The sequence below is a fragment of the Hylaeus volcanicus genome, chromosome 3, assembly GCF_026283585.1.
Source record: "Hylaeus volcanicus isolate JK05 chromosome 3, UHH_iyHylVolc1.0_haploid, whole genome shotgun sequence".
Taxonomy (NCBI): Eukaryota; Metazoa; Arthropoda; class Insecta; order Hymenoptera; family Colletidae; genus Hylaeus; species Hylaeus volcanicus.
In genome coordinates, this window is record NC_071978.1 from 11,335,544 (window position 1) to 11,348,279 (window position 12,736).

General features: G+C 37.2%; 1 protein-coding gene and 1 long non-coding RNA gene across 2 annotated transcripts in view; one reads left to right on the forward strand and one right to left on the reverse strand.

Annotated features, from left to right (window-relative positions):
• Window positions 1–12,736, reverse strand: part of LOC128873641 (ly6/PLAUR domain-containing protein 6-like) — a 128,599-nt gene that overhangs the window by 47,106 nt on the left and 68,757 nt on the right. The gene's annotated exons all lie outside the window — the stretch shown is intronic.
• LOC128873642 (uncharacterized) lies at window positions 955–4,169 on the forward strand. Its single transcript, XR_008456454.1, has 3 exons — window positions 955–1,288; window positions 1,741–2,109; window positions 2,213–4,169. It is a non-coding gene; the product is annotated as an uncharacterized LOC128873642 (long non-coding RNA).

A 12,736-nucleotide genomic window follows, 5' to 3' on the forward strand; every position in this document is an offset into this window, starting at 1 on the left:
ACAGATATACGTAAAGCTTTGTGGGAAGCTTGAGAATAATGCGAGATTTTTTATTCGAGAAAATTTATTCGAAGAATTCAACTCTTATTCAGAATTATTGTTAGTAATTATTACTGTGTTTATGCAGGAAATTCCAAAAAATTACATAAATTGAAAGTATGGAAAGTTAATATTAGAGAAAGATTGATTAGAAGATTTCAAATTTTAATTAGAATTATTTGTATTAATTATTGCAGAGAAATAATATTGCATCATTCAAAAGAGATTCAAAGAAAAGAAAAAAAGTATTCTTGGACACAATGGTGAAATTTTATTAATTCTTCTCAGATATTTGGAAGATGATGCAAATGGGTCTTGCGATACAATGCTTTTGTCATTATAAGTTTAATACATCATTTTCAGAATACCTGTTAGTAACTGAAACGTGTATGTACATATGTATGAAGAAGAGCGAGTGCCAATACATTTTTTAACCAATCAAGTAACCATCGAAACCACGTGAAAAAGCACCGCACCAAACAAGAAACGAGCGTGCTGCGGTATGTTCGGATATTGTTTAATTCGGCGAAGGAGTAAATTTTCAGCGATCGAGCTTCGGTTCTTCTTAATTAACACTCCTCTCCTTCCCACTTGCAAGCGCGGGGGGATAGCGAATTTAATGGTCCTCCGAGAATTTGCCTTCGGAGTATCGAAAATTAATTCGTTCCGATTGCAACCACTCCTTCCTCGGTTGCTCGTGAAAGTTTAAAAACAATGTTTCCGGTGGGCCCGTGCCCAACGGTCGAGTAATTGGCGCGTGCCAAGGCCAATTTACCGTTTAATCCCTCGATGAGAATAAACGAGCGGCACGTAAACGGATTTACCGCTCCTGACTCTTCTTCCACCCTCTCTCTTCCTCTTTCCTCCTCGGTTCTTCGTTTCTGATCGTGTAATGCGGTAATCAGTTGAGTTTTGCACGCGCCGCTAGTCGTACATAAAAATTCATCGACGCGAGAAAATACGGTGCTCGTTGTTGCTTAATTGAAACGCACCGGCCGGCGGTCGGCTGGAACTTTTGCACTTCCCTTGTAAACTTTAATTCAACGGTCTGTCGTTGCTACCTTTCCACGTTTTTCTCGAGCGTAGCGAGCATAAATTCGCGTTGTAGGTTTTACGGTGTTACGCACGGGAGCTTGGTAATTTTTTGCTCGAAGAAGGGATTGCGATTGCGCGGCGATACAGCGGATAACTTTCGAGTGGAACGTGCGACCAATGGGAATTGCCCGTTTACCTTGTCTTTCAATTAATGGTAATTCGGTGATATTTCCGATCGACGCTGGTTTATCGTTGGACTTTCAGTTTTAAAAAGGTTACTAGTGTTGAATATCGAAGAGTAATGTCATTAACAAATTTGGGACGATAGACTTCTTTGGCCATAAGGGAGTTCATGATTTAAATTTACTACGAATTTATTTTAAAATTCAGCTATACTCGGTACTCTCCAAAAATATAATTAGTAAAATCTACTTGAAAATTGCTACATATATACTAGGATTAATTTATATTCGTTACCGTTAAGGTTCGTTACGGACACGTAGAAACAATTACGTATTATCTGCTGGTGATTTAAGTAAAAATAAAATAGAAATTTTAATCAGTAAATATTTCAGCGTCTTTGCGATCCGTGGCTATCAAGATCTGAAAAATACTCTGGACTGTACGATTCATTACAATGCTTGTAATTATGTATTTGACTTTTAGATATGTAACGATTTGAATTACCGATTCGACTGCGCCACTAATCTGAACCGCTTGACTTTTGGACGCATGCCGATGAATCACTGGCAACTGAAATAGCTGCACTAGCAATCTGAACTGCTTGACTTTTGATGATGATACTGAATCTGAAGCACCTGAACCACTCCAGCTGTGATCTGGATTATAGCTTTAGCTACAGTTCTGCGATCAAAATAATACTATGGGCTGCGGCATAACGATCCGAATTGCACTATCAGTTATGGGGGTATAATCTAAACATCTCTACGGATTATGGCGACACAATATGAATTGCATCATGATTTCTTACAAAATCATCTGCAACACTGTCTATACGAGTGTATAATGGGAAGGGTAAGTAAAGTTTAGTAAAGGTAAGTAAACTTTATATTCGAATGACGAAATTTCAAAGTCGTTTTCAAATTGACAAATAATTAAACATTTATTATTATTATAGGTGAATTATAATTCCTTCACGTTTGAAGATGACCAGTAAATTAGTCGAAGATATTTACATTTAAATGAAAGTCAGTGAATAGTAATGACTAAATTTTTTTTTTATGTCGGAATACCTATTCGTCATTAATCAATTTACATTATATTACAGTGTAATCTGAATTATATCACAGCCCCTCTCCTATAATCTACATAACACTTTGTGGATTGGCTCAGCCATTTGAATTAGTTTATGATCACTTACAATCCCATTTGGATTGCATTATGGGCTATAGAATTGTAAACAGATTTCATAATGAATTTCGAGTAAGTGATCTCCATTAGATCGTGGCCTGTAATCTGGTTCAGGAATAGTTCACTCTATACAATATTCAATAATTTCAATTACGTCGTAGTCCAGTGCATCTGGTGAATGCATCTCTAGAGAATGCGATCTAAGTGTGTCTTAGATTTTCTTATATAAATAGATAAATATATAGCAAGTTAAATTTATCTTATTTAATGCATGTTCATATTCGTAAAAATTCATTCAAGTAAATTATACAAATCGTTTGTGTACTAAGAGTATGTATATTAAGAAGTCCACAATTGAGTAAAAAAAAATTCAAAGAAATTAACTCTGAAGGTGAGGTATTAATAAAAATAAATCTAGATAGGATTTGTAAATTTCTATGAGATTTCAAAAATAATTACTGCGACGAATGATAGAGTGTGTGTAGTTTCTAATTGTTCACAAAACGAAGTTTCAACCTTCTAGGAATTTTCCGAAGTTAATCTGTTACTTCAGCGAAATTAAATATCTCGTAGATTGGACGATACCATGGTGCCATGATTTATCTGTACCGCACCGTTGAGACACCTTTACTCGGTACACTTAAATTAATCTTGAATTTTGACCAGGTAGAGTTGTTCTGAATATCGATAGGTGTAATTGATGTTCGAATCGCGCGCGGTATGGATGCGATCATCGACATAAAACATTCAATTTCTGGCCGGGAGCCGAGTCGACATATTAATATTAAAAGTGACGCGGTACGAATTGAAAATATATATGGCGTCACGAGGGACGAGCAATCACGTGCACGGGGTAAAATTATGTATGTTAGGGGGAATTTACGATGGTGGCGCGAATTTACGGTGAACGCCAGTGTCTAGCGTACGGCTTCAATATGGCCCCGGGACTGAAAGCATCGGCAAAATGGGGGACGTCCCGTAAAATATGGGGCACGGTTTGCAGGCTCGCTCGAGCCAGAGCCGGTATTAATCATTCCCATTATATATATTACGGGCACGTTAATATAACACGGTATATAACGTATTAAGTTAATTCGCCCAGGCGGTCTCGTCCTTCGCGCCGTACACTCGTCCGGAATACGAAATTAACGCACGCCTGAATTATTATAAACTACGGCATTTCCGGGGCGCAGTTCGCGCCAGTACACCGCGCGAATATAATATTTAGACGGATATAGGATCCGTGTAGACGTAACGCGCAGTTACGTGGCCACTTCGCTTTGATTTATTATTCAAGCGTTGTGCGCGAGATTCAAACACACCAGGAGCAGTACTTTGTCGAACGCACAGACACTACACAAAATTTCCATAAGTGATCTTTCTCGTAAATACGGCATTAACGCGCTGGAAAATCCTCCAGGATATGGAGCCAACGCGAGAAGCATGATTTCCATAAACAACTCGCGACGATTAAACCGTTCCTAAGGGCACCCCGATTTACCTACAGTCGTTTTCGTCGATGCTTATTCGAGGTAGAAGATACAACGTTTGGACACATTCTGCGCATTTGGACGCGATTGGGAATAATACTGATAGCTACAGTCAATATTCCCTTTGAATAAATTATTTTATTTAATTATTCAAATATTTAATCAATATATTTATGTGTTTTTCATAAGAAACTTGTAATACCTTCGTGATAAAAAGTAATAGTCTTGAACTAGTTTGTATTTTCATGTTGGTATTATTATTTGATTTCCTATGCAGTTACTTGTTTTTTAAAGAAATATTATGAATTATGTCCAGGATCTTAATTTGATTGTTATACTTGTACATGATATTTCATTTCTTAAAATTGAAATTTTATTCTTTTAACAGGACGATTGTATAATATTGGAGCACCTACATAGTTTTTTAGTTTCAGAAGACACCAACGAAAAAGTTTTGGAACCACCGTTTCAAAGAGAAAAAGGATTTCATCGATATTTATCATTATGTTGATTACTATTGATACCAACAAAAATTTTCTATGAAAATTGCTTTTGTGTATTTTTCCCTAAAAGTAGCGATAAGCGAGATTTCGTCTCAAAACTTCATTTCTCGGCAAGCATTTCATGACGCCACGTACTACGTTAAATTTTAAATCAGGCTGCGTCGAGTACAATGTGATGGGGTGGGTTCTGCAGGATATGGGACGAATAATTGCAAAACGTACAATGAAATTTTTTTTACTCGTGAATTCGTATCTTAAAACATTGCTTTCAGAAATTGTTGGAATACACGTACGATAGAATATGATTTGGTAACGTGTCTGACCATTATCGGCCTGTTCTACTCATGTTTATGCTGGTGAATATGAACGGTGGTGTGGTGTTATCTGTTTTACGCCGACTTATCACGTATCACGTATCGCATCGACTCGTAACCTTTTAATCAGATTAACATCAACTAGAGCGGATAGTAGAAGTAGAAAGGTCAGCCATTGGTCGGACGCGTTAGCCAGTTTTAAGCGCACATCAAACACGTTCAAAATTAATTATCTCCCAAACGAAGTCTCGCACAGAGTCTGCCACAATATTTAATAAATTATACAGCATCCAATAAAAAAACTTGCGATTTCAAGAAGTAATTATTAAATTATAGTGATTATTAAAAAATAGTGCTAATGAAAAATTATTTTCAAAGAATAAGAATTTTATAGTCTTAAACAAGTTACCACGTTTACAAGTAATCCCTTTTAAGCAAAGATCTGTGATTGAAAATGCAAGAGATTGTTAACATTTGATAATCACGGTGACATTTGTGTGAATATTGCATTAAATTAAGTATTGATATTGAAACGTTATGATAAAAAAAAAATATATATATATAGAATTTAGGTATCTGTCAAGACAAAAATTATCATTAATAATACTAATAATATTAATTAATTACGGGCTGCAAAAAAGTTATCCAGTTTCTTAAAAAGATCAACTTATTTGACCAAATTTAACACATCTAATAATATATACCACAATGACTCAAGCAAAATATGTTATTTCCAGTTTGTAATTTATAATAGTCGTTAGTAACCTTTATCGTTGAAGTGCCTTTAAAGAAACTTATTTAATAGGAAAAGAATATAAAAAAATCTACCTCTTGACCCTAGATAAAAGAGCACACCCTCAAGGATCAAGAACACTCTGACCCCATTCCTAGTGTTCCCGTATTATATCTCCATCACAGCAGGGATGTAATTAAAGGGACCTCAACGTTATTCGAGGGTTAACGAACCTTCCCTTCCGAGTCAATCGGGGTTCCCCTTAAACCAGCCAGAGATACCCAATTCCGGACAAATTGACTGCGCGCGTCGGCGTGGGAAAAGAATCGCGATCCGCGGAATTACAAATTCAGAGTGAAGGCGGGTCGTTTGGCGTGTTACTTCGATACGGGTACGCGTGAAAGCATCAGCGAATGAGGGGATGGCTCATAAAATATGAGGCGGTTGGCAAGCCTCGAGATCCAACGGGGCTTTTCACCGTGGCGTTCCTCGCTGAGAAATACTCGTGAATTCCGCTGTAGCCGTCTCGTTCTTTCACCTAGCCCCTTCTCTCCCTGTGTGTCTCTCTCTCGTGCGCACACCACGGTCTCGACACCACGAAAGAGAAAGGCTTTTTCGCTGTAGCATTTCCGCGAACGACGCCAACGACGATGTAAGCGTCTCTGGTGCGCCGCTACAAGCACAACCGAGGGGTGGAAGCCATCATCCAATTTTTCATCGCGCTGCATCCGTTCGCCGGTATCGCGTTCCTGACTTTCTCGAACGTCATTAGGGCTTGCCGCCGCGGAAAGATATCGTTTCCACTTTCCCAGAGACACAGTTTCCCTCGGAAACATAGAGACACGTCGGTCCCCTGGCCGCTGTCGCGCTTTCTTCCTCTGCTGTTGATGCGTCGTGTACCGGGTGACGTGTTTTCAAACCAACGTGACTCAAGGGGTTGTTTTGGTTTGAACGACTGAAAAATAGCCGATTTTTTGGAAGTTTGTTGTTGTTGAAATGGCGAAGAACATTAGAACAAGATTTATCAATGACGTCAAGTGATGCCAAAACTATTAGGATGGAAAGTTGAGCATATTTTAAATTGATTACAATTGCAGGATAAGATTGGAATGAAATTGGATTGGAATCGCGTGTAATTTACAGTGTAATTATAATCGTGAATCGTTGAATCGTCGCAATCATCGCGTAATAACGTGTAATCATCGCGTGATTACTAATCGTGGAAATGTAAGCGGATTATAGTTTACTCAATTGTCTTGTCGATTTCCTCGATTGTTATAATTCTCTAGTTTTAAAAAGGTTAGTTTTGCGAAACTGTTCTCATGAAATAAATTCTGTTTTTGCAGGTTTGAGAGAAACCTTTTGCAGAAAAAGAGAATTTTAAATTGTGAAATTTGGGAAAGCTAGCGCTACTCTCTATTGCACCCGAATTTGAAATATGTGATTCGCGCGAGGCAAAATAACTCTCTCCGCTGAAAAGAGCATTAAGTTCTATATTTTGGGAACTGCAAATTGGAAATTTTAATGAACAGAAGTAATCACAGTTATGATTTCATCATGAATCCTTTCACTCAACACTCTCAGGAAATACATAGACTGATTCTAATTATCCAACTTCCTCTTAAAGTAACTAAGTAAATATAAATGTACATTCTTGTTCTTAACTCTTTTTTCAATGAAATTCGATATTGTCCAATTATAAAAAGATACAATCTATTTTTAAAACATTCAGTTAATTCTGGAAATCGTCATTTCAGCTATTAAAAATCATATTTCTTTATATGCTACACAAAAAATTTCATCATCTCAGTAAGTTCTTATTTTAGAAGAGTAAATACTTTCTGAAATATTTTATTATGTACTATAAAAATATTTTGTAATATGTTCAAACCTAAATCTTTAAATATCTTGAATATCTTAAATATCTTTTCTATACGTCGAAAAAAATTGTAAAATAAATTTGTAAAGTTACGCGAAACGAAACTACGTAAAGCGAGACTATTTATATCGAGATGTGATTGCAATTGTACACTTTAAAATTATGATTGCTTTAGTAACAATTTCTGAATTCGCGTTAATGTCAATATCAGTATTTATAATAATTACTAATAATTAGTATCTAGTATCGTTGAACTAATCGCATTTGCCACTTCGAGTAGCGCAGCTCTTTTCTTTGTCATTTTCTTCAATCTACGATTCGAAAAGAGATGTTTAGCTGTTCTGTTTCTCGGGAGTCACCCTGTGTAACAGTGATTAGCTTGTCGTTTAATGCTCAGAAGAGTGGAAGGAAATTCTTGATTGTACGATCCCACTCGTTGCATATCCGTTCGCTTCGGCACAATTACGCGAGGTTGCAATTTTCCATTTTTCCAATATCGCAATGCAATTCTATAGAACGAGAGACCAATTTATAGGTATGCTAGGAAAATACTTCTCGTTACTTCTTTCAGAAGAAAAATCTTGCAAAAGTGAAATAATGATATGCAAGATATGGCAGCCTATAAATCGCATATGCTATTCCAGTAATTACTTCTTTCGATGACAAAATGGGGGCCATTATTTCATTTCAATAATTTCTTTAAATTAAAATATTATTTCAACATCTGAGATTGAAAACGTTGTGGTCAGAATAAATAAGAGAAATATTGTCTCATCCTGTATATGTCTCTAAGTAAATCGCTACATTACCACATTTATATTGTCATTTGTACTCGAGAGTATCTCCAACCCATTTTGTAACTAAATCATCAGCTGGGAAATGGATTTTCTTTCTTCTCGCATTTTTAGTTTAGAATAGCGTCGCATTTAAAATTTTGAAACGATCCAGGGACTTCGACTCTGTGACATTTGCATACATGCCTCGATACGTATTAATGGGTTACAACAGACTGAAGAGCTAAATTGTTCATAGTTTTTTCAAATATGTATTGAATTGGAATTTGATTTACGAGTAGTATGTATTTTCAGTCCATGAATACACACAATTTGCAAAGTACATCAATATGTTGATTTTGATCGCAAGTCGATGTTTTATTCAAAATAGTGGCCTCATGTGGAATGATCTTTTCTCGTACGTGACATTTCTGCTACTCGAAGATTTCAAATTAAATTTAGAAAACGATTCTTATTTTTGCATTTGTGTTTTATCCGTCCTTCGTTAGAAGGCAACCGATCTAGCTGGTACTCCCCAACACTCTCGACTTCATCTCTACTGGAAGCACTTACCCCAGAACCGTGGCATCGAGGACACATCTCATTCTACATGAAAGCAAATTTTCTGCTGTACAGTATCGAAAGGCAGGGAGGGTGGGTTGAACACTGTGGGGTCAGCCTCACGCCCACGAAAGTTGGTGCATAAGTAGACCACGGATAAAAGGAAAGTTGCTAAGTGTATAATTAACAGAAACGTAGGAGGGACGAACGGAAACTCCGTGGACACTTCGAAGGGGAAGAAAGGGTGGCTGTTGGGCCGCGAACGCTGGACTTGTCATCGACACCTGGGGACAAATCCACCGTCACCTTTCTTGAAGGGTAGAGGAGGGCTGGCTAGAAAAAAATGTAGAAGGGAAATCGTGTAATGCCTTTCAACTCCGGAGAACCGGAAAAGTAATACTGGAAGTAGTCCAAAGAGGAAAGGCTCCGGCTCGCGGAGAGGCGAACACCTCGCTCGTAGGTCGTCTCGTTTCTCATTCATCGTCCGCCATTTATTCGGCCGCGACGTAATTAGCTTTAGCCCGTAAATGATATTCCCATCGCAGGTTCGCAACTTTTAATTACTGCCTGCCTCTCGCCTCGATCCAACGGGGGACGGGGCACGAACTTAATAACGGAAGCAACGACGTTATCGGTGCACTTTATCGCGAACGAGAGCACCGAACCAGCCGATTAGTAACGTCGTTAAACGCGGAATAAACACGCGAACCGCATCGAACATCGGGACGCGTGGAGCGTTCGAGAGGAATCTCTTCGTCCAAGAGACGCCAAGAAGTTTATGGGAAGTTCGCCTGGCTTAAGAGGACTAGGTACTCAAATTGCTGCAAAGTGAAGTCCCTTATTTGGGAATTAATTACGAGGAAGTTAACGCAAGTATTGGATTCTCTTTCCAAACAAGGTTTATGTGTAATATCGAAGCTACTTTTAAGGAGACCTGTTGGTTTTGCAATGATCTAAACTTTTAATGTCTATGCTGTCCACGTCACTGTTCTTATCATCTTGCTCTAATTTCTTTTTTACAAGATTAGTCTGATGTTGTATGATAATGTGGATAATATTTGTAAAATTAAGAATCGTACGTGAAAATAGGAATGTTAATTTGAATTATTTATATTAATAGAAAGATTATAAATAGAGCTATCAAATTTTCTTTAGAGATGGTTATTCTAGAAACCTGTATTATCAGTTATTATTATTGTACAATGTAATATCAGTATTATCAATATAGTAATAAAACATATTATCCGCGATTCGATATAATTTTGGGGTCGTGAATGAAACTTTATATTAAAAGTCAATGTAGACATTTATCAATCCATGGATGGAGAAAATTATGGATTTATTTTGTAATTACGAAGGTGCATATCCTTCACAGGATTCTATTTTCTCCAATAACTTTAATACTTCTACTTTCATAAATGGCTTCAACATTTTTACATCCACGAATAACTTTAACATTGAAGTTTTTATTAACTTAAGTAAACGAAGAAAAGTTAAAGCAAGCGGTACATTAACGATACATCAGCATGAACCAACTTTAGATCCTTGTGTCGCAGAAGCTGTTCATTTGGTACATGAAAATTCAAGCAACTATGATCTTCTCAAGCGTTGTTTAAGGAATATCAAGAGCTTAGTGGATAGCGCCGAATATATTAACGAGACTTACAAGGTGCTTGGCAGGGAGATAGCTCTTACGATTTTATTCAGTGGAGTACAATCCATCTAAATTATTCCGAATCGTCGCATAATTGCTAACTGCATTCTTCATAGTAATCTCGGTAGTTGGCTGTAGATAACGGATACTACGGATAAAGTTACACAATTCAACACAATATTCGAGACGTAAATGAAACTTACTTCTTGTGCATTTTTCATAATACATACATACAATCGAAAAATAGTGCATGTCACAATTAAAAGAAATAAGGTTTAATTGCGTCAACAAAATTCGGTTGTCCTAAAAGTTTGTTCGCTTTATTAGTAAGTAATTGTCTTTACATTCTGTATATATTACCTTTTAATTTATTCCATTAATATTCTTCCATCTCTCTGGAAACAGTTTATTGTCATCTTTCCAAAAATTGTATGGTTAAATAGCAAAGTACCGTTCCAAGTACATTTTCATGTTATTTATTTATTAATTTTATTTATTTTAAATTACTTCGAAGGTTCAACGTATTCGATCGATTACATTTCTTCAATAGTTAATTCGTTGAGCAACGTCGTGTCTTTGCGATTATGTCGACAATATTCCGTTACATTTATCTTCCCTGCTCAAATACAGACTCGTTTCATCCTCTGATCTCATATATTTAGGGAAATTATTCAACACGAGTTTCGCCGTTATCACAGTGGATCGGATCCCGGAACAGAGGCACACGAAGAAACGTACGGTAAAATATGACTCAGTCGTCGACGAACTGCTTCTTCGAATTAACTTTGGACCGTCTTACATGCAGCTAGGAAAGCTCACGCCCAGCGTTGACGCCATGGATTAAAACTGATCGCGAGACTTGGCAAACTTCCACAGCGGGAGATGATTTAACATAAAATTCATGAAAGACATTTCATCGAATCAATTCTAACTTCGAAACGAGCACTGCGTCTTCCTCGTCGGGAAGTTTCGCAATAATCTCATCGGAATTTCCGCCGACTTCCGCGTAACTGCGATTTAGGAAGCGCCCCACAGTGGTCGAAATACAGACAAAACGCTTAAGTTATGAAAGTTGTGTTTTCATTCGACGATCACTGTGTTCTGTGGTAGGTAATAAATCAACGAATTCTCGTCCAGCATTATACCTGGATTGTTATGAATTTTTTGATAAGAGTTTCGACATATTATCATATCTGTAATTAAAAAGGGTTTTCTAAAACGAGCTTTAGGATTTTGTATTTTAATACTTGTTGACCGGCAATTCCACACGGAAGCAACTTCATGCCACAGGATATTATTTCATAATTTAATGTGAATTAAAATAATCTAAATAAACTCCTATGAACTTTATTTATATTCTACATACATAACACCGATGAGCAAAGCTTTTGCAATATTCTACACTGCCCTGGGTTTCATAAATTTAGATACATAATGCAAGTACAAACACGAGTTTACTCGACAACGATGTGTTAATACAATAAACCAGGTAATGTAGAATATAAGAGAATTTTTTTTATATCAAATGGAAGTACACATGATTACCATGATAGACGAAGTTTAATTATCCACCTCGACTATGCTATACTCTTAAGAGAAAATGTAAATCTACTTTTCCGGAAATACAAATAAATTCCACAGTTGCGATGCTTTTTCTTCAATTTAGATTCCCGCATTGTGCGTCGGTGGCGACAATAAAAACCGAACCAGGGAAAAATCCTGTTCAGAGGAGCGCATAACTCAAGCTGAATCTGAGTGGATATTAAACGCTGCTAAGTGTGTCCTTATGCTGGGTCTGGCTCGTAAATATTTCAATTGCGACGCCATCCGACGAATCGCGGGGGCCGTCGGTTTATGCAAAACGCGGCGTGACAAAATAGGGCGTACCTGCCCGAGCATCTGTCTCGTGTCAAAGTTCTTTCTCCGACTGGGGGAGCCAACGAGCCGCACGCCATCCATTCTCGTTGCCCAACCATGCATGTAATTTTCTCCTTTTTGGACCACGGTCGCTACCACTAACGGGTTAAGCCACGTACACATCTCCAGTATCGCGAAACTTAATGTCGCATACCGAAAGACCAGTATTTTAATTGCTCCGTTCTTGGAAATTGTATTCATTTCGACGTGGATACTTGTCTATTCATGTGGATATTTGAAGTTCAAAAGGGGTACGAGAATTTCGAATTTTGAATTCTTTGTGTACAGTTACTCTAAAATCTTGTACCATGGTATGTGTATCATTATAATAAATTCCAATTAAACTGTGTATACATCCACGGTAAAATTTTCTGAAGAAATTCTGTAAAATGTTATGAAAATACATTTATTTCGAGGTACATACTCGTCTATCCGCTCGGATGAAGTTCAAAATGGGTTCGAGGACT